Source organism: Pogoniulus pusillus, chromosome 9 (genome assembly GCF_015220805.1).
Source record: "Pogoniulus pusillus isolate bPogPus1 chromosome 9, bPogPus1.pri, whole genome shotgun sequence".
Classification (NCBI taxonomy): domain Eukaryota; kingdom Metazoa; phylum Chordata; class Aves; order Piciformes; family Lybiidae; genus Pogoniulus; species Pogoniulus pusillus.
In genome coordinates, this window is record NC_087272.1 from 17,045,937 (window position 1) to 17,072,457 (window position 26,521).

At 37.3% G+C, this 26,521-nt stretch overlaps 2 long non-coding RNA genes across 3 annotated transcripts in view; both read left to right on the top strand.

Annotated features, from left to right (window-relative positions):
• Positions 1-214: 214 nt before the first annotated feature.
• Positions 215-4,379, top strand: LOC135178129 (uncharacterized). 2 transcript variants are annotated; one of them, XR_010303372.1, is made up of 4 exons: positions 215-270; positions 1,430-1,506; positions 2,038-2,099; positions 4,014-4,379. It is a non-coding gene; the product is annotated as an uncharacterized LOC135178129 (long non-coding RNA). The 2 variants fall into 2 exon arrangements; XR_010303373.1 differs by lacking the exon at positions 4,014-4,379 and adding an exon at positions 2,539-2,674.
• A 15,810-nt stretch (positions 4,380-20,189) lies between these two features.
• The window catches only part of LOC135178127 (uncharacterized), a 56,586-nt gene continuing 50,254 nt past the window's right edge, over positions 20,190-26,521 (top strand). Inside the window, exon 1 of the long non-coding RNA XR_010303370.1 lies at positions 20,190-20,296. This is a non-coding gene — a long non-coding RNA (uncharacterized LOC135178127). The remainder of the gene's footprint in view (positions 20,297-26,521) is intronic.

The window sequence follows — 26,521 nt, forward strand, 5'->3', positions numbered from 1 at the left end:
TGTAAATTAGAAGTCTAATTCCTCAATTCTTTTTTGAAACCTAATTGCTTTTAAAACATCCAAAGATGAACAAGTAGGAGGTCATTGCCCTCTGTACAGGTTCAGTAAAATGGCAGCTGCCAGAGCATTACTTTCCTGATCATCTTTATTCTTTGTGCTTTAACCTTGTTGTAAATGTAGTAGTATCCTCTTTTATTTTCAGCCTGATTTGAATTCCACATTCTCTGGGAAGTATTCTTGACCTACGGAGCTGCAAATACTGCAATACAGGTAAGATCTTGATGCCTGCCGGTCTTGGAGCCCCAGGACTTTCTCTGAAACTGTTTGGCAAAGCAAAAAAATAGATAGGTTTAATTTATTAAAGTGACAGATGCAATAGATCTGAGATTGCTGTTGATAAATCCAGTAACTGCAAGAACTGAGCTCGGGTTAGTAACTCCTGGGTAACATCTGACAAAACCAGAGGCACAGACCCTTGCAATGGCGTTAATGTATGATAGCAATACTAGCAAAAGTTAAGCCATGTCTTCAAGGTGCAGTTCTTACCAAGAAGGTACCCCTATCTTGGGTGGAGGAGGAGTGCAGCCCATCAACCATCTCTACTAGATCTTCAGTCTTTTCTCCTTGAGGGTATTCCTCTTTCTTTTTTTTATATGTTCTAAATATACTCTGTCCCTGTCCTCTACATGTCACCTAGCATGATTTGGTTGGACAGCTGAGTTACACATAGCCAGGTATGTTTAGTGTATACTTCATTGGGCTTGTTACCATAATTAAGGGTGTATCCTTAATATTAATTTTGCAGATAATTAGGCCAAGGTTTTAACTCAGACACTGTATCTGTCAAGATCTGTGTCAAACCTGCTTGTACCTCTTATTTTACCCTGGCTTCAGTAGTTTTAGACAAAGATAAGCTGTCATTCAAGATAAACCAAGCAAGGTAATTAAGTAGAAATATATATTCTCTATGCATTAAATATAGGAGTACATTTTCCCACTTCATTTTATGGGACTTTGTCTTTTATTAAGTGCTCATCATAAGCTGACAGTGTTTTGGTTGGCAGTTACCTCTAGCATGAGCTGTTACTTCATTTCATTCAGGTTTTCACTCTGCATTTTGAGGAATGACTGTTAACAAGCTGTAGTTGTTGACATCTCATACAGGGTGCATGGAATAGTCCTTTGTTCACCATTGCTATGCCCTTCTGCTATGGCAAACAGAATTTTAAGGCACAATGGGGTGTCAGTGTGATAGAAGGAGACATTGTTGCATCATTTAAAAAATGTGTACTGCAGTAAAAAAAACTTTAAGTCAAATAGCTTTTTCAGTCTTTCTTCGTTAATAATGGCTTTCAAAAGTAGAGTTAATATGGAGAGAGATCAAACAGTAAGATATGGACAGAGATCTTTGATGGCATTTGTTTCCCAGCTTTTGCTTCAATACAGTTCTAAGGAAACAGCTTGTATTGAGGCCTGCAGGTACATCTTCTGGAAGCGTGCTAGTTGGTAAGTGATGACCCTGTGAGGGGAGAGCATATTGATTTGTCATCTTTTTGTGGGCTTAAATTAAACATTCATTTCAGAAAAGGTCATACTTGTTATTTAATCTTGAATTATTAGAGATGCTTGAATATTGGTTTATATCCTAGTAAATAAGATACAAATTTATCTTCTCAACCTGTGGTAAGCTTTTTTTAAGGTTCTTCCATTGTTTTTGTAGTAATTCCTTTCAAATTGCCCATTTATCTTTCAGTAGGTTGCCCCTGATAATAATTTTCAGATTATTTTTGTGGAAAATGTCCATCTTTGAATGAAAATATGTAATTTGCTTCTGATAATGCTTACCTTCTTATCAAATGTAAATGACAAATGCATAAAAGTTGAGCCATAAAATGAGAATTTTAATTTATAATTGTTTGAGCTTTGTTCAATTATTCCTGAAATACAAGGAATCAGGGCTTGGTCCTAGTAGCTTTAAAATAATCTTTTTCCATGAATACATATTTTGTATGTTTATTAAATCTTGCATTTCTTTAGGTACTGTGGACCCTTTCAGAAGCAGTTAGGGGAATGGATTGTATTGTTCATAGCAGATGGAGGTTTGTTGCATCTCTCTCATTCCTGTCTGAGAATACCAATTCTTTTCAGATAGAAAATGCATTTAGTGTTTGTTAGCTGCCTCACATGACCTAGATTTATATCAATGACCTGTAAGTAAGAAACTATCAACTGCAAGTAATTGCAGTTCATTTCACCAGAGAATCTCAATAACTAATGACTGCTCTGGAGTAAATGATTTACCTCGAGTATATAATGTAATATTGTTCTAGTTCTTCCCATACTCTTATTGCTAGCCTGAAATATTCAATAAGAGCAGTAAACTTAAGTTTAGAATTTAAGCTTTAAGGCTTGCTCATAAAGACAAGTCTTCAAAGTCTGTCTGTGTACATGTATTGTGAGAGTGGGGCATTTAAGGATTATACTTCAAGCACTATGGTTCACTTAACTTTTAATTTTTCTTATGTAACTTATTTTCAGCCTCAGTGGAAAGGAATCAAAAATCAATTTCTGTGATACATTGCCCCTTCAAATTCATAACCAGTGCTGCTGATTCATGACAAGATTACCATGCCTTCAAAAGTTCAATTAGCTCCATCTGAAATAGAATTTCTAAAGGCAGTGTTGTCCTTTGAGGTAATAAAAATGTCAGAAAAAAATGTACTAGCTAAATAAATATCATCTACTCACAGTTAAATATGAAGACTGCAGATGGATTCTACCTGTGGCGCTTAAACAATCAGAGCCACATTGTAGGAAAGGTTGCCAAAATACTTTTTAACCCTTTTCAAGAATTGATCATAATAAAAATAGGCTTCCAGAGTCAACAAGTAAGGCACTTTTCCAAGGTTTTGTATTTCTTCATGTAACTTTTTTCTACTTTGTCTGAAATCAGATGTGCTAGATTCTACTGTACATGCTGTCATTGTGGTTTTTGTGCACTGACATTATTTCATTTTCTTAAGTGTAATTGAATTCTGAACTGAACTTAGATAGAGCTAAACTGATACAAACAACATTTTACTTTCTTAAGAGTTTAGTTGTTTTGGTGCATAGAGATCTTGGCATCCAGTGCGGCATGGTGTGAAGTGTGGAAGGACCTGGGATGGGCTTTTCACTTTTTCATGACACTGATGTTCCTGTAGCTCTTCTTGGTGCCAGTTTTTGTGCTTTGTGCAGACACCACTTCTTGCAATCTGGAAAAGGAATTTAGGATGAAAGTAGTCATTAGAAAGCGAGACTGAAAGACAAAGTGATTTTAAACCTAGTCCAAGGTCAACTTCTAAGGAGGAAACGACTAAACTATAAATGAATGAACAAAAAAACCCAACCCAAAAATAAAAAAAAAAACAACTCCCCAAAACCTGTGAGTTAGAATATTCCTTGAAGTGCTGCCTAGGTACATACTACGCCTTATGAAAGTGTCATCAATATCCTGGCATCCTTTGTATATCACACCTTTAAATTAAGACAAGTGGAGGAAAAGCACTGTGTTTTGTGCTTTTAAGAACCTATTCTTTCAGCTGTGTCCTGAAAACCCATGTGTTGTGGAAAAAGTGCAGTAAGTAATTAACACATTTTTGCTTCAGCCAGTCTATGATATGAGGGAAAAGGTTGAAATGTCAGTGTTGCAGGTGCATAGCTTAAATATATGGGGCAAGGAGGAATAATTTTTAGGGATGCTGCTGCTTCTATTACTAAAGCAATTAAAACAATGGATTGGATTCAACATTCTGGTCAGCAAAAATTCCAGAATGTGCCAAAATAGAGGAGAGAGCCTGTTAGTTTTTAGTTCCTGTGCGGTGAAAATGTTAGTGGCATCATGAATGGGTGACGGAAAACTGTCAGAACTATGAATCATAACCCAAGCTCTGCAATCTATTTAGAAACATTATTGTCAAAATGGCAGACTTTAATATCACTCACTATCATTTTTTTTCTCTCCTGTTTCCAAGATACAGAGCTGTGATAACGACCTACAGAATCTGGTGTAATAGCTCAAGCATTTTATCCAGGGAACAACAGTGGGATTTCATATGAACAGCCTGGGTTTAGATTTAGTGTAAAATAATTATTACAAGGTAATTACACAGCTGTTCTTTCCAATTAGAGTGACAATTTAGGATGAAATCTGGTCAGATTTTGATAAAATTCCTTATAAGTATTCACCTATGAGAGTCATGCTCTATCTGATGAATATCTTGGGTCCATTGGTATTGGAAACCAAGCAACACTTCAGATTTCTTACAGTGATCAAATTACCCTAATGCTGTACAAGACTTGGATTTTGAAGGAAAGAGCTACATGGTTGAAAGATTTTTCCTCTGTGGCATGTCAGCTTTGAACTTTCAGTGGTGTTTGCCTTAATAATATATTTGAATTTTGCTTATCAATTAAAATATTAACTAAGCAAAATTTATGTCTTTTGTATTTAGTTCTTTTTCACTGGCTCCAGTTTTAAATTTTTGAATTTATTTTAAAGATGAATGAAAATTCCAGTAGGCCAGTGCACAGGTGCCATAAATTAGGACTTTCATAGAATCAACCAGGTTTGAAGAGGCCTCCAAGATCATCCACTCCAACCTAGCACCCAGCCCTATTCAGTCAATTAGACCATGGCACTAAATGCCTCATCCAGTCTTTTCTTGAACACCTCCAGGGACGGTGACTCCAGCACCTCTTTGGGCAGCCCATTCCAATGGCAAATCACTCTTTTTTTTAATCTCAGAACTGTGGTCAATATGAGTTTTGTAAACATGGGTAAAATAACTCTCAGCTGCTCTTCAATGAGGCTAAGGGTGCCAACTGAACTAACAGTGTTTGAGTCAGAAACCTTGAAAGTTTCCTATGATGTAGGAACTGGCTTTCTGACTGTTCATCTTGTCTATTTACCAGAAATATTCGAAAGAGCACAGGACTGTAGAAGCTCAGATAGATTGGTGTTTTATTCACTAAGAAATTACACCTTTGCAATATCATAGTTGGCTATTATGAAAATGATTACACTGTCCTGAACAGCACTGTGAGTTTAAATGCTGAGTCAGAGAAGAAACAGATTAACATTCGAGCAGAACAAGTTCTATATGTCTTAAAATAATCTCAATAATAGAAATATTACTTGAGGAAGAAGTCAAGATAGTTATTTTCTCCTGGATTGTGAAAACTGCCCAAATCAGAACAAGTCCTTCACTTCATCTAAGAGATGCCCATTGAAGCGTGCTACTTGATTTTGTGCAGAATATGTGCTGCAGAAGTGTGGATATTTGGAAGAGGCTGTGTGATAGGGGAGTTGAAAGTATTTGAAAAGAAGACCTTCTACATCAAATATCAGAAGAATAAACATAAAGTATGTGAATGTGGAGTTTGAACAATGATTTGTTTTTTTTTCAAGCTGTAAGCAGCTTTAAAATAATCAACTTACTTTAAATCAATGAAAATATTCATAACCTGTCTTTAGGTTTAGAAGTATTCATTTTGTCAGCATAGAAGTTTATTTTTAATTAAATTGTGATGTCAGCAGGTGGTCACACAGGTATTTATGTAAAAGACAGGGAAAACAGAGAAATCTGTAAAGCTCATTAAAGTTCAAAACTGTTCTAAAAGGTTTAGTCAGAAGTAACTATTCTGTTTTATAAGGAAACAGAGCTTTTTTTCTGATGATGATTTTGAAGCACTGCTGCCACTAAGGCTGAGCTACTTTTATGGTAGGCCAGTGATATTTAAAAAGTACAGAAAAATCTATGGAAGGAAATGAAGTGATACACATTCTACTGTTTACCAGGCCAACAATGAACATAGTTTATCTGAAGCTTGTAAGGAATGCAGTTTGTTTGGGAGAGTAATATTTTGAACTATGAAAGTCATATTGTGGAGCCATTGACTTGACATATTTAGATGGGAGTTTCAAAGAGTCAGAACTAAAAGATATAGAAATATATGCCACAGCAAAGATTAGTCATAGACTTAGGATATGCACACTGTACAATGAAGTTGATTAAGTTTATGAAGTACATAAATTGGTAGAAGTATCAGCTTGATGTTAGCATGAAAATGAGAACAGAGGAGGGTGACTGGGAAATGTGCAATATGAAATAATAAAGAGGAAGCTGAATTATCTGTACTTAACCAAACAATGTTTTCTGAAGTTAGTTGTAACTAGGTTTATATTAAAACTAAAGCAAAAGTCATTAAGATTTTATTCTAGTTTTCAGTAAATCATAGCTTGCTATATGTAGCAACCAATGAAACATATAGCAGCTAAAATTATTGTCGTAACTTCTTGAAAGCATTCAGGAATGTCGAATTGAGCTACTAATATTGTGCTGTCCTTGTTCTGTCCTGTGATGACAAAGGACTTAATTTTTCTCTTTTAAATGCTGCTAAACATTCTATACACCTTCAGTCATTCTTTCATCCTCCAACACTTACATTTTGAGTTAATGAATTATGTTTTTTAGTTCTGCAGTCATGAATTTCAGTTTTCTTAGCTCTTTGTCAGTATCAGAGATATCTGTATCCTTCATTGACTATAATGTAGCAGCAGTCTTAAGGCTAGATTTCTGCTTAATGCATTTTCTGAGATTAAAAGCCATGTCATATTGGATGGTTATTTTTTCAGCTATTTTCTTAATTAAGTTAAAATTGAGTTTTGTGGTATCATTTGTATATAATTACTTCAGATTTGGTTACGCAATTCTGTGGCATCGATGATTGTGTCAAATGAAGCATCTAATATTACAGTCAGAGGAAACATGGTTTGGTAAAGCATCAGGTTGGAATATAGGATGTGAAAGTTATCTTAACTCAGTGTGATGACAGAGCAGTGATGAGATAGATGCTTCATCTCTGTGTGTAGTTAACTTGCCTGTAGAAAAAGCGTAACTATGCTAACGTGTGTGAAGGGCATGAATGAGACTTTTAGAATGCTGCAGGAGAAAAGTTGCCAATAAAGGCGAAATTATCTCTCTTCAGTCTAGATTGAGAAATCTCAATCTGACTGTTAGACAACTGCAATATTTAAATCTAATTTCCCTATATGATATTTTCCTTTGGATGAGGATGTTGTTTTATGTCAAAGCTGAAGAAGTAGGTCTGTTTTCTTCATAGAAAGCCAAAGCATGTAGTGTAAAGAAAATGTAATATACTTGAAAAACATTACAGAACAAGTCAGGCAAGTAATCTAAATTAGGTATGGAAGTAAACAGTCTTCTATCATCTAGAAGTTTAGAAAGATTAAATATATTATGATATTAAATTCTCTGTATACTAGGAGTGTGCTCATGGAGTTAGGAGGGTTGTAGAACTGGAAACTAATGAAATGCTGATAAAACCCAGTTCTGAGTAAAAGCATTAATACAAACTTTAATATGCTCCCAGTAATAGTAGTAATATTACATTAATCTATCATTAATGATACTTTCAGATATTGCTTTGGTGTTAAAAGTAGTGCAATTACTCCTTGGTCCTCCTAGTCTGTCACATAAAGAATACCTATATGAAACTCTGGTGTCCAGTATGTTTTTGTTGGAAAGAATAGCTAAAAAAAGGTCTGCTTTAATGATTTGTTTGCTTTATGCTTGGCCTTCCACAGTAGCTGCAGCACACCAAGGTTTCAGAAAAGATCGAGACAGTAAAAGAGATACTAAACTCTCTAAATAGACCAAAACCTGAGACTGTTGGATTATATAAAATACTGTAAAGAGAAGGTGGAAATTATTTCTGTTCATAGACTGTAAAATCTTTTTTCCCCCCTCATGTTTCACCAGCTTGGGCACAGGATGTTTTCCTGTCTTCAGCTACATTACTAGGTGACAGTATTGTAAAACAGAGAGTGGCTTGTCTATTGTAAACACAGGAGTGAAGGCAATGTAAGAGTAATAATAAAAGTATTATGTAATAACACTGAAAAATTGCCTCCCCATTCAGGGAATTTGCATGAAGCACCAATGTCTTTGGTACTTTAGCCACAGAGTAAAAGAAAACCAGGAAAAAAATCCCACTATTCATAAACCACAGTTGAGGTTTTTTTTTTCTGAGTAAAATGATATTCATATAGCATAGGACAAGTCTAAACTTGGAACAAAGTTTAATTACAAGTATCCAAACAGTAGATCTGAAACTTGAAATAGGAATACAGTTACCTCAAATACCAAGCCAGTGGGAATAAACCCCCTCCCAGAATTATCTGATATCTAGGCAAGACCCTAAAAGCTAGTGTTGCACTGAACATTTTCCTTGAAAATTTTGGTTTGGGGTCTTGAAAGTCCTGTGGGATAGTTTGATGGTGACTGTGCAATGGTCAGCTGGGAAGGTAAGAGAAATCATACTTCAGAGTAAGTCGTGTATGATTTCAGAGAGGCTTAGTTGATTTGCTATGCTGTATAAATTTAAAATAGTAGTTAAGTCTCTGGATCTAAAATTTGTATATGTAACATTTAAGTATGTAGGCTGACATCTAAAATGAAACATTTGTCGTTGGCTCTATTTTTTGTTCTGTTCTTATGGTGAAATGGTTGAGGAAGTTTTTCTCCTTAAGGTGAGTATAAGTAGTTGAGATTGAGGTTCTCTTTAATTAGGAAAACATTAGGCTGAAATAACTGGAACGGTTCTGATACAACTTGTCAAAACCAGCCACACTTCCTGAGATGCTTTTATGCACAAAGCATATCCTCAAAGCTGAAACAAAAAAATGTTTGAAATCACGTCCATCTGATAAAGACTCAGCTGACAGCATTGACAGCTTCCAGGTACAGAAGCTATTTTCTGTGCTGTCAACAAATGTCAAATTGCTGCTCGTTCAGTGAAAGAACAGTTACCCAACAGCTTGGCTGGAATCTTAACAAGGTTGAAATGAGAACTTTAATTAGTCTTCTTGGGGGCAGTGTTTTAAATTAATATATGACATACACAAAAGTACCTAGGCTTCTGATGCCAAAAATGCTACTTGTTTTTTTTTCATAATAATTGTGCCCTTTTAAGGCCATTTAAAAATGAGCTTCATATTTTCTTATTTTTAAAATCAGATTCTATATAAAAGCATACTGTTCTCTTTCAGGAAAGATCTCATGTAATTTTGTAATAAAACAAGTATGTTTTGAGTTCTAGCTTATACTTGATGTGCACGTGTAATGTAGTCAATGAGTATCCTACAATACATTGGATCAGATCCTGTACAAGTCTATAGAAACTGTAAAATGCATAGTAACCACCTGTACCTCTGATAAAATATAGGTAGTGTTACGTGAATCTCCAGAGTAATCTAAATAATAGTTTTTCCTTATGAAATTACATTCGAGCCATATTATGTAAGTGTGCAGAAGAAGCTTAGGTGATTTGAGCTAACTAGTAGGCATGCAGGTAGTAATTGAAGAATACCTGTAAATACATCAGAAAAAATATTAAGAAGCCATAAAATGTGAGTTCAGACCAGCCTGGTTTATTTCCTCATTTTGGAAGCACTGGTACTTCAATTATGTATTTTAAGTTCATATGCTAAAGCAATATTTGTCACAGACAGTGTCTGTAGTTGAAAAATGAATTTTCCATGTACTGTCTGGAATTCTAAGTCTGATAAGAGCTATACTATCTTGCTGCCAAAGGTTAGTTATGAAAATGGCTGGAATACCTAAGGAGCTGGAAAATTTGGTGGTTGCTGAAGGTAACTAGGAGGCAGGCAGAAGAAGGATCAGGAGCATAGGGATGATCTGGTAGTTTGAGCCTCATTCTGGCCAGGGTTCCCTATGGACACCTTGGTGTGTGCCAGGAAAGTGCTGAGTGCAGGAAGGGCAGAGCTAGTTCAACTTCAGTTTGCAGCCCGGAAAAGATATTGGAAGTTTCTGTAGCTATAGGGCAGGCCAAGGAAGCAGGTGTGTTCTGCCTATGTACCAGGTCTACATAAGGAATGCAAAAACATCTTTAGTCCTTGGGACATTCCAGAGCAAAGAAGTGTATGTTCTACAGAAACTGAACTCTTTCCCTTCCTACTATAGATTCAGTTTTTTCCTGTATAGTGTATAGTTGCATATTTTTAATACAAAGGTAGCAAAATAAAATCCTCACTACAAATGTTATGATTCATATATTAGCTAAGATAGATATCTAGGTATAATTTGAGTTCATATAATGAAAATGCATTTATTTTCTCTCTAATTTTCTACCTAACTGAGAATGAGGATAGTTTTATAAGTCTGTCGTGAAGTCCTTAAGAACATTGCCAATAAAGATATAAAACCTATATGGCTTCCACAGTTCTTCCCTGTTTTTGTCTTGGAAGTAATACAATGTAATATGAGATACAGCAGTTGCCAAGGTAACTGTTCTTTTTTAGTTTGATCGCAGCAGGTGAATGGTTGCCTGGATATCCACAGTAATTTGCTGGGGCTCTGGTAGCTCAGTAAGGATGCCCACATTCTTGAGGCTTGGTTTTCTTCATGCTTTAACTAAAATTCTAAGGTACATTGTAATTATTAAAATATTAATCAATATTTTTTGTGTGTAATGCTGTTGTTATTGGTATTTTATTGTTTTAATTGCAGAATACTAGAGAGATGTCTTTTTATATTATGATAGTTCTTTTCAGAGAAACTTATTTTCTGACTTTGAATTTTTTATTAAAGAAAAAACAAACATTAGTTTCAAGATCCTTAAAACACTTAACTAATTAATGCCACATTTAAATCTGGAAGTAATGAGACAAAAGCTGCAAGAAAAAAATATGATTTGTTCTTACTGTAATGTCCTCTCGTGAAATCTCTAAGGTGTTTAACAGTAAGACTGCTCTCCCATTCTAACTCTATTGCAGCATTAGACCATATTTGAAGGAAAATACAGTTAGCAAAGAGGTTTTTCAGATTTTATGGCCTTTGAGAATGCATGGGAAGGTTCTCATGAGATGTGATAAAATAATTGTTTTGTCAATGGCAATGGTGTTTGGTGTTTTTTTCCAAGTTGCTTTTGGTCTTATTAGTATAATTAAATACTTCTATTTAAAAGATCCGTCCTGCTCTATATCTTGTGTTCTTCTATATTGTACCAACTTGAGTTCGCACATTCGGAGTCAAATTTTCAGGGATTAGGATCTAAGTCATAGATCTGTATCATAATTTGGTTTTAGATTTATTGTAGTAGTAAGATTTACAGCTTTATTCAGTCTGTTACCAGACTTGGAAAAAAGAATCAGTTGCATCATTTACACTACAGCTTGTTAACTTGTTACTTAAACATAACCAGAATGTGAATTTCATTAGTTTCACTTAAATTTTGATCTGAGACAATCTGGAGGTGCTCTATAGATTTCACCCATGTATAAAACTTGCCCTACAAGCCTCTGAGCATGTGGTCTGAACTCAAGCTCTTAAAATACCTCAGAATCGAGTAATCTTCCTACTATAATCTCTGAATTTAACTTAATATGTGAAACAGCATTTCTTAAAGGAAAAGGAACCTTTATTTCTAATTTTGCTGCTGTTATTTGTATCATTACTAGATAAAAACCATCAGCTAGATTCATGACAAGATCAAAATACATGGTCAAAATTGTCCTACCTAAGGACTAAATCTATATTTTTAGTGGACTTATTCTGCATACTGACAATTAATGCATTCTAAAAGATTTGCTGGAAATGTTTAATGTGTTTATTTTGTGTGGTTTTTCCCTAAACACTCACTCTGGGAAAAAAAAAAGATTTGTTTTGGAAACAAATCTTTCAAAGCTGATAGTGAAGCTGTTTTGTAACAAAAGTCTGGTCTGCCCTCTCTGTTACTGAAATGAAGTGCAAGGTATGGGGTTAGGCTGCTCTTGGACTGGATGATCTTGGAGGTCTCTTCCAACCTGGTTGATTCTAAGTGAATTGTTCCTGCAACCTCCCCTATCCCATAAATAAAGGGGTTCAGGAACCAGTAGATTTGGTTTAGGCATCCAATTTAGCCAAGACTACTGTCTGACAAGTAGACTCAACATCTTGACACTGTAAATATTAAAGTTAGTTCTGCTTTGTTTTGACACTCACTAATAGTACTTATTTAAGCAGACCAGACTCTGAGAATTAACAAAACTACTGTAATTCCCTGTCTGAGGGCATGTTTCTCTGAATGAGGCTATTAATTCCAAACAGATGTGATAGTTGTTTTCTCTTGCCTTTATGACTTGACACCACATCATGTACCTCAAGTGAGTGATCAGCAGTGGCTGGAGCACAACGTCAGAATTCAGGACTGTGATAGAATTTACATGAACTGAATGAGCTGGTAGCAAACAAACTTCTGGACAAAGCATGGGATTTTTGTTGGTTGGGATTTTTTTGGTTCTGGGATTTTTTTTTTTTTGTGGGTTTTGTTTTAATTTAATAAAAAAATCTTTAACTGCAATGAATTTCTATATCTTCCTAGAATCAACCAGGTTGGAAGAGACTTCCAAGATCATCCAGTGCTAGGTTGGACTGGATGATCTTGGAGGTCTCTTCCAACCTGGTTGATTCTATAATTCTATGAATAATTTCCAAATTAAAGTCTGCTATTAAAGGCAAACCAAAAGAATGTTATTATGGCTGCTAATCATTTCTGAATAATAGGGAGAAAACATCTTATTGGTACATATGTATTCCAGCTGCTTATACATATCATGCTTTTGATTAATAAAGTCTTCCTTTATTGAAGGAGGATGGATTACAGTCTATTTAAAGTGAAAGACTGATACTCTTGGTCATTTCAGTATTATAGAAGTCACTCTTGAATATGAAACAACGTTTTAGGAACAAATATACTAACTGCAATGCAGTTAAAACCAAAACAAATCAAACAAAGCTAATGCAAACAACAAAAAACCTGTGGATATGTAGATCATCCTATTTTACCTACTAAAGCTGTAATAGAGATCCTAGAAGGTTCAGGGACATGCTTCCTTCAAAAATGGCTACTATTGCAAAGATGAATCATGAAATCATCCAAATATTGTGATTTTTTTTTTTTTATAGAAGTAAATGTAGGTACTTGGTGGAAGTTTTAACAACTCTGTGAATTAAACCTGTGCAAATGGAATCTAGATTGCGTCTTTGAAATGATTCAGTGTTACATTTGAATAGAAGAACCATTTTAAATATTTTTTTCAATTATGATGTTTACAGTTTGGATTTTTTATGTCTACAGAAACTGCAGAACAAATGCAATATTTGCAAAAAGGTAAACCTAGTGATGCTTCAAATTATGCTAATGTTTTGTGACATGGGGTATCTTCGTTAGTTGTCAGAGAACAGAATGCTCTGCAGCACATTTCTCAGCAGCTTGCTTTGTCTTCTCTTCTTGTGGCAGTGTTTCGACACCTAAAATGATAGTGAGTGGCACATGTAAACAACTGCTTAAAGAACCTGTTTACAGGAGTAAAACTATAAATATCAGATGAGTTGTGTAGCTTTCAGGCTGCAGATTAAAGATTCACCTTCTGTCTCTTGATCAATAACAAATCGATATCAACTCAAATTAAAAAAACCCTGTATGTCTTAAATAGTTTATACTGTTTCTTTGCAACTGATTCTATGAACGTTTCTTTTTCTTACACAGAAGCAATTTTACTGGCTGTAATGTTTGCCAAATTAATAAGAAAAAACTCAAACAAACACAAGTTGAATGTATGTTGATCCGAATAGCCACTGCAGAGCAAATGCTAGTGAAACCTTACTTAGACTTATTTTGGCAGCATAAATGCTGTTCAGGGACTTAATCACTGAACTTGTGCAAATGCCATCCAGTATAATGTAAAACTTCATCTCCAGCTATCAGTAGGCATTCTTAAATTCTGCATAGTGTGGCTAAATACAATCCAGGCATTTATGAGTGCAGATGGTGTTTTTAACCAGCTGTACCACTGTGATGTTAAAGGAATTCCTTGTAACATAGAAGGGCATCTCATCAGCTGAGGGGAATGTAAGGAGAAACAGTCTAAATGAGTCAGTAGAAACATCTGTTACACTCATAAATGTATGTAAGGATGTTCAGCTGTATAGAATTAAAATTACATGTCACTAACAGTTATTTTAATAAACCATAAAAGGGGTTGCATTGCAAATTGTAGATGCTGATTGAGTTTTAAAATCAAACTAAATGCTTGTTTTTGCAATGTGGTTTCACATCACGATAACATTGTTTCTCTTAATAAAGTCAGAAATTAAGTAATTTGGCAAAGAAAGTTAATAGGCTTACCCTGCAGCTTTTGTGAAGAATCATAGCTTGAGTTATTAATGATTAAGTGATGTGGTATACTTTTTGTATATTAGTCTTCACTTAAGCATTAGGAAACAACGTCCTATTTATTCAAATGCCTTTCATATCTGTTTCACCTTGGAACTAGACAAATGACTTCTTAATGGTGCTCCTCATTGGCTCCAATGGTTATTAGATGCAATTAACTTATAAATTAGGTCAATTGTTTCAGAAAACACACAGTCTTAGAGATCTCCTACCAGTGTTGGTAAGGTCATAACAGGGGTTTCTATACACTTGAGAATAAAGACAATGAGTCATAAATGTATCTAAATGAGATTGGTTCCTTAAATCTTAACGTCAGAACTCTCATTCACTTAAAACAGAATTTCAGCCTCTTTCTCATCTTGTCTTTCTTACCTGCAAAGTTACTTGATGTGTCTTCAAAGTTGTACTGCTGTCAGTCTCCAGTAATTTTTATATCTGTTTTTCCACAGTGGTTAATTCCACTTTTTATTCAAGCTGACAACTTGTGTTCCCTCTTATAGCTGTGAACTGCTTTGATAATGATTTTCTTCTAAAGGTGTAGCTCATTCTGTTTTCCTGTTTCTACTTATTGCAAATACTGTTCCCACTTATTAGTAGTCTTCACCTAAATTTATTGCAAGTGCTCTAATCACCATCCATTTAAGTGTGACAGAGGCTTTGTTGTATTTGTCTTGTCTTGCCTATATAACTGACATAATCTGGATTTATTTGAAAGGATCTGAATGCTGTTACATTGTTATTTAAAAATAAAACTCTTAACATAGCCTGAAGAATATGCAAAATGAAATTCTGCACTTCAATTTTTAAAGTAACTCATTTAAAATATGTATATGATTTCATTGGCACTTGAATAGGAAATTACTTGCTGGTAATGCTTAGGAACATACTGAAATTAGAATCATAGAATCGGCCAGGTTGGAAGAGACCTCCAAGATCATCCAGTCCAACCTAGCACCCAGCCCTATCCAGTCAATTAGACCATGGCACTAAGTGCCTCATCCAGGCTTTTCTTGAACGCCTCCAGGGATGGTGACTCCACCACCTCCCTGGGCAGCCCATTCCAATGCCAATCACTCTCTCTGTCAAGAACTTCCTCCTGACATCCAGCCTATACCTCCCCCGGCACAACTTGAGACTGTGTCCCCTTGTTCTGTTGCTGCTTGTCTGGGAGAAGAGACCAATCCCCACCTGGCTACAACCTCCCTTCAGATAGTTGTAGGCAGCAATGAGGTCAGCCCTGAGCCTCCTCTTCTCCAGGCTAAACAACCCCAGCTCCCTCAGCCTCTTTGAATATTGATTCAAATAAAACAGTGAAATGTATTCATATTTTTGCTTCTCATTTAGGAAGAATACAATGATGAAGAAATTTGATTCCTCTTTCTACCGACAGAGGAACTTGAACATTTCCTGCTCCTGAATGAATACTTCAATCAGACCTTTTTGTTCTTGAGCTGGGAGCAGCTCTTTTAAAATTGATGTTTGATATACATTTAATCTGTTTTTGCAATGAGTTTGTCCAAACACTTGCACACATATCTTCTTCGGTGCTAAGAAGATAAGCTGCAAGACTGTAACACATCTTCAGCCTGACCGCTTCTATCAGCATCAGCTGGGTCCTGCCTCACGGTGGAGCTGTTATATTTTCCAGGGAGCTGGAGACCCGAAAAGCGTTTTCATCCCCCAAATCCGGGTTGTGTTTTCAACAGATTTATGGGTTGTGTTGTTGAAGGAAAATGGCAGGCTTTCTCCCCCTCAGCAAAATCTGGAGTCAGCATTGTCACACAGGTGGATGGGCCCAAGACACTGATTTTCATTGAATCTGGCGCTGCCTCTCAGCGATCGAGGGAGATGCATACCTTTCACTTGCAGTCGGTATCCAGAAGGATTATGGCAATATGTTCACACAGACTGCCGAGAGCAGTGCCCTTCTTATTGTGGCTGTTTGTAATTGGAATGTTTTCCCAGAAGGGTGTGTGTGTGTATTGTGTTCTAATTAAGACTATACAAGCCCGTTATGGCAGGCTGTCAAATCAGTGGGATGCTGTGCATATATTTTAGTCCCTGTACTATAGTCTAAATAACCTTTTAAGGACTCTGTTCTTTCAATGTGGTAAATAAATGCCGATTTATTTATTTTAATTTTATTTCATAGGCCTTTGAGTAATGCATTCCACATGGCTTTGTTGCTGCAATGAGACCTTATCACTACATACAAGTTAGGGTCATGAGGTCATTGCGGCACAAAGAAGTGCACGCATCTCATGGTCGTAGTTTGAGGCCACAAGCAACCCGGGACGGGACAGCAGGAGCGACTCTTATCCCGGGACTGGACAGCAGGAGTGACTGTTATCCTGGGACTGGACAGCAGGAGTGACTGTTATCCTGGGACTGGACAGCAGGAGTGACTGTTATCCTGGGACGGGACAGCAGGAGCGACTCTTATCCCGGGACTGGACAGCAGGAGTGACTGTTATCCTGGGATGGGACAGCAGGAGTGACTGTTATCCCGGGACTGGACAGCAGGAGTGACTGTTATCCTGGGACTGGACAGCAGGAGTGACTGTTATCCTGGGACGGGACAGCAGGAGCGACTCTTATCCTGGGACTGGACAGCAGGAGTGACTGTTATCCTGGGACGGGACAGCAGGAGTGACTGTTATCCCGGGACGGGACAGCAGGAGTGACTGTTATCCTGGGACGGGACAGCAGGAGCGACTCTTATCCTGGGACTGGACAGCAGGAGTGACTGTTATCCTGGGACGGGACAGCAGGAGCGACTCTTATCCTGGGACTGGACAGCAGGAGCGACTGTTATCCTGGGACGGGACAGCAGGAGTGACTGTTATCCTGGGACTGGACAGCAGGAGCGACTCTTATCCTGGGACTGGACAGCAGGAGTGACTGTTATCCTGGGACGGGACAGCAGGAGCGACTCTTATCCCGGGACTGGACAGCAGGAGTGACTGTTATCCTGGGACGGGACAGCAGGAGTGACTGTTATCCTGGGACGGGACAGCAGGAGCGACTCTTATCCCGGGACTGGACAGCAGGAGTGACTGTTATCCTGGGACGGGACAGCAGGAGTGACTGTTATCCTGGGACGGGACAGCAGGAGTGACTCCTATCCCGGGACGGGACAGCAGGAGCGACTCTTATCTTGGCGTGGGACAGCAGGGGTGACTCTTATCCCGGGACTGGACAGCAGGGGTGACTCTTATCTTGGCATGGGGCAGCACGGGTGACTCCTATCCCAGGACTAGACAGCAGGGGTGACTCTTATCTTGGCATGGGGCAGCACGGGTGACTCCTATCCCAGGACTAGACAGCAGGGGTGACTCTTATCTTGGCATGGGGCAGCACGGGTGACTCTTATCCCAGGACTAGACAGCAGGGGTGACTCTTATCCCGGGACTGGACGGCAGGGGTGACTCTTATCCCGGGACGGGACAGCAGGGGTGACTCCTATCCCGGGACTGGACGGCAGGGGTGACTCTTATCCCCGGACTGCACAGCAGGGGTGACTCTTACTCCTTTAGAGAGTAAGAATGAAAATGCTGCACATCGATTGGGAGTTCCAAGAGAGACTCTGTTTACAGGTGCACATGTATGCAAAAGGCAATTGTAGAATGGCTACCATCTAGAATCCTCCACCTGTTCCGCTCTCGGCAGGCCTGCGCGTGGGCCGTGACGGCTTCGCCGCCATCTTAGGCGCGCAAGGCCTGAGCAGGCCGCGTGACGCAGCGCAAAATGCCTGGCCAGCTAGGAGCCATCGCCCACACAGCGTGAGGTAAGAAAGGACCTGTGCTCTTCTGCAGAGAGCGATGGGAAGGGAGAAGAGGCAGGGATGGAAAGAGAATGATATTGCTCAGCCACTGGCTCAGTAAGCTGCGACACTGAAAAACGGAATGGAATAACAATATTACCACAGCCTGAGATGCCCAGCTCCAGCTCTTGGTCCCAGTAGCTTTCCTAGGGGAACCTAGGACCCCTCAAACTATGACACTCGTAGATGAACAAAATCAGTTTACTGGATACTTAAACAGGAATATTCTGACATAAACATAGGTAGTGAATTTGAAGGAAAGTAAGGCAAACCTACAAGTACCCACTTATTCTAGTCATCTTTCACCTCTTGGATTAAATACTGTGATCACCTTGTCAAAGTGCACTCACTTTCCATTTTTTCCCCTTACCCTTTGATTTTGAGTGTCTCTATTCGTGTCACTCTAAAAGTTAACTACATCATTCAATTGTGAAGGTTCTTACTCCAGAATGAGAGATCTGGCCAAGGCCCTCTCTTAGCAGGTGTAATCAATGACCAGTTTGCAGTTCATAGCAATTAAAATCCAGGTGGCCTGAATTTCAATTAGGGATGACATTTGCCAGAAGTGAGAAGAACTTACATCAGGCCTTAAAGAGCATTTGCACTCTGGACTGCGAGCAAGGCTAGGGATTGTCTGTTCGGCCATATCGGTGCTCCATGTACTGTTGAAGAGGGTTAACGTTTTGAAGCCAGTATTATTCTGTATGGAGTTGGGTGACATCTGTTTTGGCAAGATATGAACCTAAAAATGCAGCTTCTAATTGCTAGCAGTGTTAGTAAAATTGAGTCAAATTAGCTTTGGCTGGCACAAAAGTCAAAAAAGAAGCATTCTTGTGTAATGAAGTATTTCAGTGTTCTAAACCAACATGCTAATCATTTGAGGCAAGGGAACTTAGAGATCACGTATAGAATTGAAGACAAATCCCCTTTAAAAGTATGAGTCTTGAGTTCAATGCACATTTAAATTGTGTCTTAAAATGGATGATTTTGCTAGAAAGGATTGCTCTCTGTAATCCCATTGCCTCCAGAGCACTTTATTTTATTTGTATCTATTACTTAGAACTACTTTTGTACATGATGATACTTCCAATATCTATATTGATTCGGGAAGGGAGAAAATTCACTTTAGGTAAGTAAACTTAGCCAGTGGAATATATTAGTCAAAATGATCCAACAATATTAAATAATATGTCAGTGATATAAATGATAATTCCATTTTAAATCTAGTTCTTATTGTTAAAAATTGTAAAAATAAAAGTATTGCTAGCTAGGTGAAATCAGTCAGTTTTCCCTAAGCCTATTTTACTTTATTTGGAAAACAAAAAAGAAAAGTTCTGACTTTTAAAAATATCTTTATTCTGTTTACTGAAATAAACTTTATTCCCCCTCTTTAGAGTTTATTGCCAGGCTGAGTACTGGTTAAATGTACTTAATAGTTAGTTTAGAAGATCTTATTCTTAGAAAGAAAACAACTAATGGGAATTCCGTACCCTGTGTTCTCTTTGTTATTAAACACTAAACCATGAATATAACAAAAAAATCTAATTTCTTCTTTCTAAGCACTTAAAAGAAATAATTGGATTGCCTGATTTATCTTTAAAGAAGTTTAAGAAGTTTAACTGCTTTGTAGTGGAAGGGTTATGTTTGTTATCATGACTTTGTGTCCAACTTCTTGATGGTGAGGTGAATTGAACAATCCTATGTCCCTGCTTAGTAAAAGTGATTGTAGACTGATGAAACAAAGTCCTGCATGGACTTGAAGTCTGAATGTGAAAGACTGAAAATTGGGATAGCTTAAGCGTTTTAATTTTTCTATTTTTATGTTTTACTTTTTTTCACTGTCCCAAAGAGCACGCTCAGAGGAGGAGTTAATTCCACAACCCAAAATTTAGTCTGTTTACCTAAGAGTGGTGGTTGCCTTGCCTATTGTGTTTCAGAGTATTTAAGGGTGTGTTCAGCTTTCTTGATGAAAACAGATGGTCACATTCTCTGCTAATTGGAGTCACAGGTGTTTTCTATTCTTAGTCAGCACTGCAGCTGTGACCCTTTCTACCCCTGAGTTTTCTACGACATTTAGGCACTCTGAGTCTGTTTTTTGAGTGGTAATTTCTGCTCTAGTCTCACATACCGTTGATGGTTCTTGGATGGTCCGGGTCTGCCCTGAGAAAGAGAAAGGTAATTTCTTATAGCAGTATTGAAAATTGTCTGAAGGGAGGGGAGGCTAGCTGGAACTCGGAGCATGGTTTTGTCATACTATCCTAAATCGGTGGATATGAACTTGGGCTCACTATCAGGCTAAGAAGTGACTGGCCACAGACTTGCTAGTTGTGAGGTCTGGGATGTATAGGGCTTTACCCTATACAAATGCAGGACCATTTAGGATGCCTGTATGGATAGTTTCTCTCTGTTCTATATGTAAGCTTCTAAATTTCAGGGCTTGAGTTCAAAAGACTTGAAATGGCTATAAAAAGAAACCTTTTGTTCATGGTCCATCTTTCTATTCACTTTGTGCTATAAAACTGTACTTTCTATTTTTCTGCTCAGCTTTTCTGAAGTTCTGTAGATAGTAGCATTTAAAAATCAAACTGCCAGTTTCAGCCTGTGCTTTTGCTTCTTTATGCCAGTTTTAGCTGGCAGCTTCAGCTCAGCTGAGACTGTAGTGGCTGGTGGTGACAGAAGTAACTTTTGTTATGCTGTTAGCAGAAGTGATCAGAAAACCATGGCAGAAGGAAGATGATGAGCTGAATAAGCTTCTAACAGGCTAGAAAGGGGAAGTTCCTAAATCCAGCAGGGTTTAAGTATCTGGAAAGCATACTAATACTCAGATTTCCTGAGAAGTGCTTGCTGTACTATTCAGTTTTTCTGCCAGAACTATTTAGGTGGATAAACCATTTTCACAAACATATTGCTCTTCCTCTGTCAGGCAAAGATATGTCATCAGGAAAGAGTCCCTAAAATCTATGAACTGAAGACTCTTTTGCCCTTTTAAGTTTTTTTTTCTTTTTTTTTTTTTGTTTATTAAGTACAGATGAACTAATGAACAGCATATTCAAAACAGGACCTTTTAAAAATTACTCTTTGTCTGTTATATTTTAGTTTTTTAGTGCAGCATGAGTTTCTAGCACTGTTGTATGGTGGCCTAAACTAATCTCAAAGGCAATAATTTAATAATGCCAGAAGACTGACTTGATTGAAAAATAGAAATATAAATGGCAGCTTTTCTTGAATTTATTCTACAGCTTCCTCTTTATCAATCCAGTGGTCCTAATCACTAGCCTCCTCCAAATAATTTTTAGACAGAATGAGCTGAGGTATTGTGACAATCTACAAATATCAACTGTTTTTATGTACTTAATGCTGGATGAGTAATTACAATGCTTGCAGGAGTACAATATCTGAAAGTCCTGACTTTGTATTCTTAGAGCCACTACACAATTAATATAATACCACCTGTACAGGAGATGAGATCCTGTTCATATGCACTGTTCTGTGAACTGATTTTCCAGAATTAAATGTCTTTACCATAGTGCTCTGAAGGAAGGGAAATCTGTGGAAGGAAACATGTAAAAGTGTTTTAATACATCTGTAGTTGCTTGTGTCTGCAGCTCACACATAGTTTTTAACTGATTCAGAAAAGGAAAATTTAAACTCATAACATATTTTTTTCTTTCAGTCAGGCTGTTCTCAGAGTATTTTCCCACTAAAAGTTCTGAAAACCTCACAAAACTAAGATAACATTTCTTGTGCATTGAGATGCCTGTTCTTGTCATGCTCTTTTGCTGTGCCTAGCACCAAATTATTTGTTTACCTGATCTATTCATATGGAAACCATGTGTTTTTAATTACACTTTATAATGTGGGATTATCTTTTCTCTTTGGCATGACTGCATAATGTCAGTTCAACTCTGTCATGAAAAAAACTGAGTATTGTTTTGGCTGGCATAAAAATATTGTCAGAGAGTAAACTAATGATGTTATTTGCCCTAAGTTCTGTTAAAGTGGTATTTGAGGACTTTTTATTCTTTGTGTTATGTTGCTGCTTTTTTGTTTTTAAAGTACTTCCATTTAAAAGATCTTGCTGTACTAGGACCAATTTTGGCACCATGGAAGATGTAAGCCAAATTAGAGCTGCATTTGTTCACAGCAAAACAGGAGGCTGGTGGAATATTGTTTAGGATTTAAAGGAGTATAGCAACAGCCTTTGTATTCAGATTTTGCATTTTCTTAAGAAAACCATATTTGCTTATCCCAGTATACTCTCTGATTGTAGAAGCAGTATTGCCCAAAGCTTTTTATGTATCAGAACAAATGTATACAGCAGTAATACCTTTGAAGAACAAAGGCCTCCCAGCAGCCTATTTTTCTAGTAGACATTTGTTTGACAGGTAAAACTTTTGAGAAGTTGGCAAGAAGCCAGCAGCAGTGCTGGAGGTAATGCATGGTCAGGGGGCCTGTATCCACTTTCTTCTTATTTCTCCTATTTAATTTTGTGATTTAGTGAGCTTTTATAGATCAGCTGACAGGAAAGCTACCAGATAAATGAATCCATGCGGCTGTAGAGACATTTGTATTTCATAGATAAACATAATACAGGTGTATGGTAGTGCTGTTGAGTGGAGTTTGAAAACAAGAACACTTTTACTCAGGTGTGCCTTGCAAAGTTTTAATTGCGTATGCTGCCATGGGTGGTGTCAGAGCAAGAGTCCTGTGAGTGCAGTGCTTGAAAAAGTAGTTGTGGCTGCCACTGTTCTGGAATGTTCTGTCTGAGAAAAGCATTAAATCATGAAGAATCTGAAATCCATAATGAAACTTATCTGAGCCTTTCAGTAATTAATTTTCAAAGCCTGACACAATATATTAAGGTGAAAGCTGATATGATTTCAGGACTATTTCTTTTTATGCTGAGAGGACTCTGCTAAGGATGAACTGGTAAATACATTCTATAAATTACTATGGATTCTGAAATAAATTCCAGTCATTCACCCCCCTACCCTGTTTTTTTCTTTCTCATTAGAAACGTTTTATAGGAGCTTTGCATAAATGCCTTGCAATAAAAAGTCAGGGAACTATATTTTGGTTTCTGAAGGTTAAGTCCTGACTCAAATTAAGAAAGCTGTCATGGCTTTCGTTTTGTGTTAAGAAATTGCTCCAATTTTTAAATAAAGCAGAAACCCCCTTTTTTAAATAACCTTCTTGATGACATCCTGCAGAAAAAGAAACTTCACTTTTACAGTATACTGAGGGTAATAGGGAAGTGGAGACTATGAATCCTCTTTTTAGTGGGCTCCTTTAAGCTAAGTGTTTTTTCTAACCTGGGATAAAGAGAAAATTATAACTGTTTCTAACATACTGCAAATACATGCAGTGTTGTGTAGTTAGGAAGAAAAGAATGACCTCTTATTGCCTATAATTTCTGTTTACACCTGCTGTGCATCTTCTGACAAAACAATAACTTAGAATACAAGGATTTCTATGCTACCGATCACTCTTGTTTTCTTAACATTGCTGATCTGTAAGTATTAAAACTATTTTTTATTAAAAAGTATACTTTATTCATACTTCACTTTCATCTCTATAAAGTGAGTTTGTTTTATAATTGCAGTGCTTTAGGCATCTTTCACTTTCAAACCATGTTATTGTAGTAAAATTAATAATATCACTGCCATGCCTGGATATCCTTATTATAGAAAATCAAATACTATTAGGTGCCTAGAAACAAAACCACTTTGTGCTAGATGGAAAATTTTCTAAATAGAACATTGTGTATGTGGCATGGAAGAATATGACTTTACATTTGATACTGTTTGTAGATCTCCTTCTTAGACTTATTGTTTCTTGATGGACCTGAGAAGGATATGCTGAGATAATTGAAAATGGGCATGCATAAGCAATTAGAAAAATGAAACGGAATAGCAAAATTGCAGTCAAATATGAACATTTGTTAATTGCCTGTTTTCATCAGTTTAAAATTAAATATTCAGTGTAGTATCAGAGAGCAATTGGGATATAGGAGTGACAGCTGTATTTTTGGTTAAAAGTGTCTCATAAAATGCTTAAGGTGGTGACATGTAGACCACTTTTCAAAAAGATGCAAACAATTTAATGAAAATATTAAGAATATTCTTATTAGAGCTCTTGTATCTTCAAACAGAAGATCATTTGAAACTTATTAAGCCTAGAAGATGAAAATAAGATATAAAGCAGTTTTTAAGTGGATATTCCTATTGTGTGCTACTTTAAAAAACTACACATGGTACAATAGAACAAAGGGATCATTAGAGACGAGCATTTCTCCATAATAGGGAGCACTTCCCTTTCTCCTGCTTGTCTATCCCAGGACTTCATACAGGGCTGCTGATCATCTCTGTATTGAAAATGGAAAATTGGCATAGTGACAAGGATCTGAACAGTTTTTATGAATTCTTGTTTCCCCCTTCAAATGCATAACTGTTGAGATTTGATGTTTTGTCCCCTGTCTGATGGGCTGAAGGTACGCTAGTGACTTGGGGATAATTTAAGATAGCTGGTACAAAGCCAGCAAAAACATCCAGATACACTAGTTGCAGTAACCTGCAACATAGCTATTGCCAGAAAAGCGTTGTTTTAGATTGCTTTTAGAACAGGGTAACAAAATTTCTTAATGTCTGTGCCATCGGCTCACTTCCACTTGTAAATCACTCAAATAATTTTCTATTTTTAAACACATTTTGCAGATGTCTTAGGTTCTATTCCATTCTGTCTCTATCCTGTAATGGATTGCTATTGTTAATAGTATTATTGCTCTTATTAACAACAAATATTGCTGTTTAGACAGGGCAAGGAAAGGATTTTGACATTTGTGATCATATGAGTAGGAAAGTAATTGTAAAGCAAGAAAACTGAACTATATTTCTTGCATCTGGATCTACACATGTATAGGAACAGAATGGGCTTTTGTTAGTTTGGTGGTGGTTTTTTTTGTTTGTGTTCTGGTGTTTTGTTCTATTTGGGTTTTAGTTGGTTTTTCAATTTCTTTTTCAAGAAGCAGCTGTTCTACATGGGCATTGATTTCTTCAGAAATTAAAGATAAGGCCATGGTCTATCATGATGTTTTAACTTGGTATTGAAGCATTTTATTTGGAGGAATCCTCTGCACTTTCAGGGAAAATACAAAACTCTATCTACTATAAATAAATACTGTGCAGTGCCTAGAAGATACATTATTTGGTCCAGTCCAGGATCTCTCTTTGGCCTCATGCTGCTGTAGAACTTGGTAGCAGATGCAACATACTTGAGAATGACAGGAGTGTGTTATTCTATGGATGACAGGTCATTAATTGAATACAATAAAGCTTTCTTTTGTTTTGTTTGGGTTTTTTGGTGGTGGATTGCCAGCATTGCACCTGGGATAAAATGACTCTTGGTTCACCAGTTTGGTTAGATGATCATTCTCCGCTTTATTTGCGAGTAACAGTGAGTTATATGCATACTTGGAAGAGGCATGCACAGCTAACTTAGTTTAGGATTGATACATGTGGAAAGTACATATTGGTCCAGGGTGGCTTACAATAACAATCTGCAGGGTCGGCCCCTGGGCTGGCTAACCCAGCCCCCTTGCAGCTGCATGGGGGGTGTGCCACCCAGCGCATGGTATCATCTTAAGTCCAAGATGGGCTCAAGGACACTTCCCAGCATGGGTGTTCATATTTATCATTTCATGTCCTGTTAGCAGAAATCCCTCCACGGTGGATGGTGTTGGGTTTTTTTTAGTCCTTGCAGATCAAGTGATGGCTTCTGCAAAGACTCCAAAGCCCTGTAGTCCCAGTGTATTTTTTAAAAGGTAATTGATAACAAATCTACAATAAAGCCAGCCAGGAAAGGAGTGAAAATACAAAGCATCACAGAATGCCGGGTTGGAAAGGGCCCCAAAGATCATCTGGCCCAACCTTTCTAGGTAATAGTGTAGTTTAAATGAGATGGCCCAGCACTGTGTCAAACTGAGCCATAAAACCACCCAATGTAGGGGAATCCACTACTTCCCTTGGGAGATTATTCCAATGCCTAACTGTTCTCATTGTGAAATACTTCTGAAGTCCCATCAGAATCTCCCCAGGAGTTACTTGTACCCATTACCCCTTGTCTTTTTCACGTGATTCCTTGCAAAAACAAAGTCTTCATCCTCCTGGTAGCCACCCTTCATGCACTCACCCAAAGAATCCAATTGTAGAACACTTGCTGTTCTCTCTGTTTTCTTGTACTTCTATTATAATTCTTTGTGCAACTAGGCTAAGCACTTTGCAATGTGACTTTTGAGGGTAAGCTAAATGCTCTAAGAGGTCAAAGAATGGCACTCTTTCCATTCTGATGTGAATTAGATATTCTGAGATGTAAACAAGCTTAGGCAGATAAAAAAGCTGCTGC